Source organism: Myotis lucifugus, unplaced genomic scaffold (genome assembly GCF_000147115.1).
Source record: "Myotis lucifugus unplaced genomic scaffold, Myoluc2.0 scaffold_92, whole genome shotgun sequence".
Lineage (NCBI taxonomy): Eukaryota > Metazoa > Chordata > Mammalia > Chiroptera > Vespertilionidae > Myotis > Myotis lucifugus.
Genome location: NW_005871140.1, coordinates 3,818,104 through 3,823,494, shown reverse-complemented (window position 1 = coordinate 3,823,494; position 5,391 = coordinate 3,818,104).

Here is a 5,391-nt window from a genome sequence, read left to right as displayed (position 1 = left end):
CACAAGAGCAGTTGAGTGTGGCCTGGGCAGCCCCTTCATTTCTGACTCAGTCCCAGCAGAGAGCTTGCCTGTGTTGTTATGTGTCCTTATTCGTTAAGGATTCTCTATATTGAGATGCAACCTAATTAGGATTGAGCTCAAAGCCTGTTCGTTTGGGGGCCTAGTTCATAAAAGATTAATGTTCATTTTCCTTGGGTTTTGTTGCAGAATTCAGCTGGAAAAAATCCAGGGTGCACTTCTTCCAAGAAAAGTAGCACTTTGGTGGTTTGTGAAAATCCCTTTTCCCTCATGTTAAAACCTTGATTTTTATGCTACCATTCCCCTTGCCCCCATTCTAGCATTTTAGTTTCTGAAGATGTATAAGAGAAAAAAAAATGAAATCTGTCTTCAGAGAAATCTATTGGAGATATTATTCAAAGGGAACATATCTACTTTTAAAAAACAGATGGTAAATAAAACAGGGCACATTAGAAAACAGTTTTGAATTCATTCCATGTCATTCAACAAATGTTTATTGAACACCTGTTATATGCCAGACACTGAGCATTTACATTATGTATTTCATCTGATTTTTCTTTTTTGTAATTTGCCTGAGCAACTAAATTCCATCATTAAAGTGCTAATATGAAGTTGCTAACAGTACTTAACAGTAAGAAAAACATACAGATCTAATAAAAAATCAACTGTATTTTCTGATAACACAAGTAATATTCTGATAAAAATGCCCAACAATATGGATTGATTAAATTTAAGAGGGAACAGCCTTTTATAATCCCAGCCCTCAGATATTTCAACTGTTAACAGATTGGTATCTATTCTTCCAGGTTTATTTTTTAAGCAATAAACTATAATAATTACCATATTGTTGACTGTGACTATGAGTTTTTATTTGATAGAGGGAAAGGAATGTGGGGGTAGGTAGAAGAAGGTAAAGGCGGTAAAATAAACAGTGATGGAAGGAGACTTGACTTTGGGTGGTGAATACACAATACAGTATACATATGATGTATTATAGAATTGTGCACTTTAAACTATATAATTTTATTAACCAATGTCACTGCAATAAATTTAATTTAAAGATCTTTAAAACTATAATAACAATACTATTTTATTTATAATATTGGAAAACAGACAGCACTTCTATTCTGTAACTTGTGTTGTTCACTTAATAGTAATGTGCTTTCCACATAGCCCATAGCAAATTTCCCTATTGTTTTAATGACTGCACAGTATTCCATTGTATAACATCATTTACTCCACCAGTTGTCCATTCAAGATAGTTTGATTGTTTCTAATTTGCTATCATCACAAGCAATGCTTCAGTGGACCTCCTTATGGCTATGTTTGGATATTTCTATGAGTATAGATTCCTAGAAATGGAATTTACTGAGTAAAGATTCCTAGAAATGAAATTTACTGAGCCAAAGCAATGAAGGCCCCCAACCCCATTACTCAATTGTTGTATGAAATGTCAAAACCCTTTACACACTGAAATATTCTCTTCGGAATCCTTCTCTTCACCCACTCTCTTTTCTCTAATTCTATTCCTCTTAAAATATATTTAAAGAAAACTCAGAACAGTAACAGGTTTAGGGGAGAAGTGCTCTAGTTTTAGAAGGGAGGAAAAGTAGAACATGGCTGAATCTTTTTTGCTCAAAGTATGTCTGGCTGCCTGTGAGGGAATAAAAATAGTCTCCTCTCTTCCCTGGAGGCAACATCCTTGCAAATTCTCGCTGAGGTGATGGTTACCATGGAAGAGGCAGTGCCTGGATTTGCTTTTCTTTATGTTCTGTAGATGACCTGGCCAGCAAAAAACAATAATCATGGATGTGTGTGTGTGTGTGTGTGCATGTGTGCATGTGTTGGGCGGGGGGGGGGGGCATATAAATGTCCATATTCCTGAAGGAGACAGTGGCAATTTGACTGATTCTCTAAAACCCTGCAAAGCAACAGTATCTTCACAGGCTACAGCATCCGTGAGGTCAGATGAGTCATCTCTGTGTTGGGTAAACTTGGGAATAAAATTGTTCTATTCCCACTTCTCTAATTTAAAATATTATGAACACAGATCTCTCCCCAAGACCCGCATTTTACCATTTTTGACATTTTTTCTGTTAAAACTGAAAACCTAGAGCCAGATATGTTGTAGAAATGCATATATAATTTTGTGGGTGTCTGACATTCTTAATTCTGTTATTTCTGGGCTGCACTTAATGGGAGAACTGTGTCACTGAGGTTAAAAGACACCCAAAGGTGGCTTTCTCTCAAAGACTGAAAACCAGCCCCTGCTCCTGGCTGGTTTTGCTAACTCTTTCCAACAGAGGGCAATACGTCTCTCTTGCTGGCCTGCTCAAGTCTGAAAAATACTCAGAGAAAACAGCCAATTCTCAGTACCTTAGAATGCAAGCACCTTTCTCTTGCTCAAAATCAGACCCAACACAACACATCTGAGAACAACACACCAGTAGCTACCCCAAATATAGACTAGACACAGGACAGTTAAGTATCCTAATGCTAGAAATAGTGCAAGCACTTAGGTTCAAAACTATGAACAGGGTACAATCATTCTCTAAATGTGCTTGAGTCATTCCTTTTTACTGCTTTGGTTTTTAAATATTGCTTTAGTTTTGGTTTTTATCATCTCACTACCTTGGAAGGTCAGGAGCATTGGTTTTGAAGAATTTTTAATTATAATCTAATATCCCCAACACCATTCATTATGAAAGTTTTTAGTTTTTCTGTTGTCAATTTGGATATTTCGTATGGGTGAGAAAAAGTTTAGAGGCCTGATGAGTTCTGGAGCTAAGAAGGGGGGTCAGGGGCGAGCACACCTTGTTGTGTTGATGAAAAGCCTGCTGCTAGGCAAAAAGAATTTGTTGTCAATAACAAACAATCCCACACAGTCCCCCTTCGATTGGCACAACAGTTTTCAGCATAATGAAGAGCTGGGTCCAGCGCCAATCAGTGTCTGACTGCCATTTAGAATTTCCACCCTTCAAACTCCACCACAAGGGAGACAGCTAAGGAAGAACCGCCCAGAGAAGTCTAGGAGGAGAAAAGGCCGAGGAAGGGAACAGTCATTGCCAGGACTTGAGCTTTTCCCCTCGGGTCATTGTCTGGAGATGGAATCCAGCAACCTGAAGGGTCTGGGCCTATGCAGCCTTACTGGTAGAGCAACTAAGACCCGAGCTGATGTCAATTGATTTCATTCCCTTGGCCACTTGTCTCCTAGGCTGGCATGCATGACCAGAATCTGTAGTCTGTTTATAAATTTCATTTATATTTGTTTTTCAGCAATCTGCCTTTTGTTGTTGTTGTTCTTGTTCTTGTTTGTTTCCAGTCTTAACATAGGCTAGCTGATCAGAATCACATCTTGTAAAGACAGTCCAGTTTGGGCGCGTGACATGTTTTTGGCTGTTAGGTGTGGCAGTGGTCCTAGAGTGAGAGACCTGGGTCCCGCTCTCCCAGATTGGCTGTGTGACCCTGGCAAGCCACATGATCAGTGAGAGCATTGGTTTCCCCATCTGTAAATAAAAACAATGGGGTTATATCACAATAAATCCATTGCAAGTTGAAAATATCCTAAGCTGAAATTGCATTTAATACTCCTAACCTACCAAACATCATAGCTTAGCCTAGTCTACCTTAAATGTGCTCAGAACACTTACATTAGCCTGTAGTTGGGAATTATCTTGAGTTTCATCTCAAGAGTGATTGCCTTCCTCTTTTTCTCACCAGAACCAAGAGACAAAGATGGCATTTTGTAGACATGGTAGAATGCAAAAACACAAAACATAAAATCCAAAAACCAGTGGTGATCCAGTGCACTGTGCAGTATTGGTTGTTTACCCTCGTGGTCCTGTGGCCGACTGGAGCTGAGGCTCACTGCCGCTGCCCAGCATCACAAGGGATTACTGTACGCATATCAATAGCCTGGGAAAAGACCAAAATTCAAAATTTGAGGTATGGTTTCTACTGGATGCATATTGCTTTCACAACATCGTAAAATCGAAAATCCATAAGTCAAACCATTGGAAGTTGGGGACCATCTATAGTTAACTGTTCATGTCCCCTCCGTGCTGCTGGGAGGATCCACTGTGGTGGTGCCTGGGCTGTGCCATGCATGACATGGACCGGTGAGAGGCTGGCCCAGGAGATGCAGAGTCCCCAGAAGCTGGGGCAAGCCCAGGGCAGGCCTGTAGCCCCTGTAAGGAGGCTGAGCATCTGAATAATGAACATGTTATTCAAATGGGGCTGTGGCCCTGTGGAATGCTGAGAAGTCATTTTCCACAGTTCACTATCCTCCTAGTCAATGGGGCTTGACTTGATTATCCTTCCTCCGGGCTTCAGGAGATGTGGGCAACATTTGAGATTTGTTAAAAATTAGCTAAATAAAATTGCCCCCTCCTCCCTAGCAATAGTTTTTGTGAGTGATGGGGCTTTCATTAGGGTAATTTCTTAGGTGGATATAATTTCTGAGAACAGAAAATACACTTCATATGTCCAGATAGAATGTGTGTGGACAGAGCACCTCATATTTAGGGGGGGGGGGAACAAAACAAAACAAAGGGCCTAAATAGCAGCATCTAAACAAGAGTTAACCTCATGGTGCTAATTTTACTTTCAAACACATTTCCCTCGGATCTCACCATTGGCCAATGTCTGTCAGGCAGGCTCAGTGCTGGTGTTTTTATTGTTGTACATATTCAAACAATTTGAAGTGTTTTGAACAAAGGAATAACATTGAAAAGTAAATTAATTAAAATGTTGTTCAAATATAAGATATTTAAATAAAGACGTTAACCTTTGTCCAGATTTTAAAAGGACACTGGCAAATTTGAAAAATGCAGGAAATAAAAATCACCCCCCCACCCCGACTGAGAAAACATTTCAGACATTGTCTGGCTGTCTCTCTAATGCACACATGTAAATCTACATAGAAATGCATGGGCAAAATTGGCTCATGCTGGATGTATGATTTTCCAGATTGCTTTTCTTCATCTAACATTATGATGCGCACATTTTTCCCCCTTTGTATTGTTGAATTGCTTTCAAAATAATGATTCTTAATGGTTGTGTAATTTCATCAAATGGATGGAGGATGATTTATATAAACACTTCCTGATTGCTGGAAATTTAGGTTGAATTGGAATAACTTTTCAATGAGTGATTTATGAGGCAACTATGATTTCTCACCCTGCATGAGCGGCGGCAATAAAAGTCAGCAACCCAATCTGCTATGTGATGAAAGGTCCAGAAATGGACAGGAAATGATGGAGGAATTGTGAGGATGAATTGAGTTGTTAGTGTTTATTATTTATATGTGTCAGTAAGTATATACAGCTCAGGAACGAGCAATGCGTCTGTCAGCAACTACAAGCAGCAATGGAC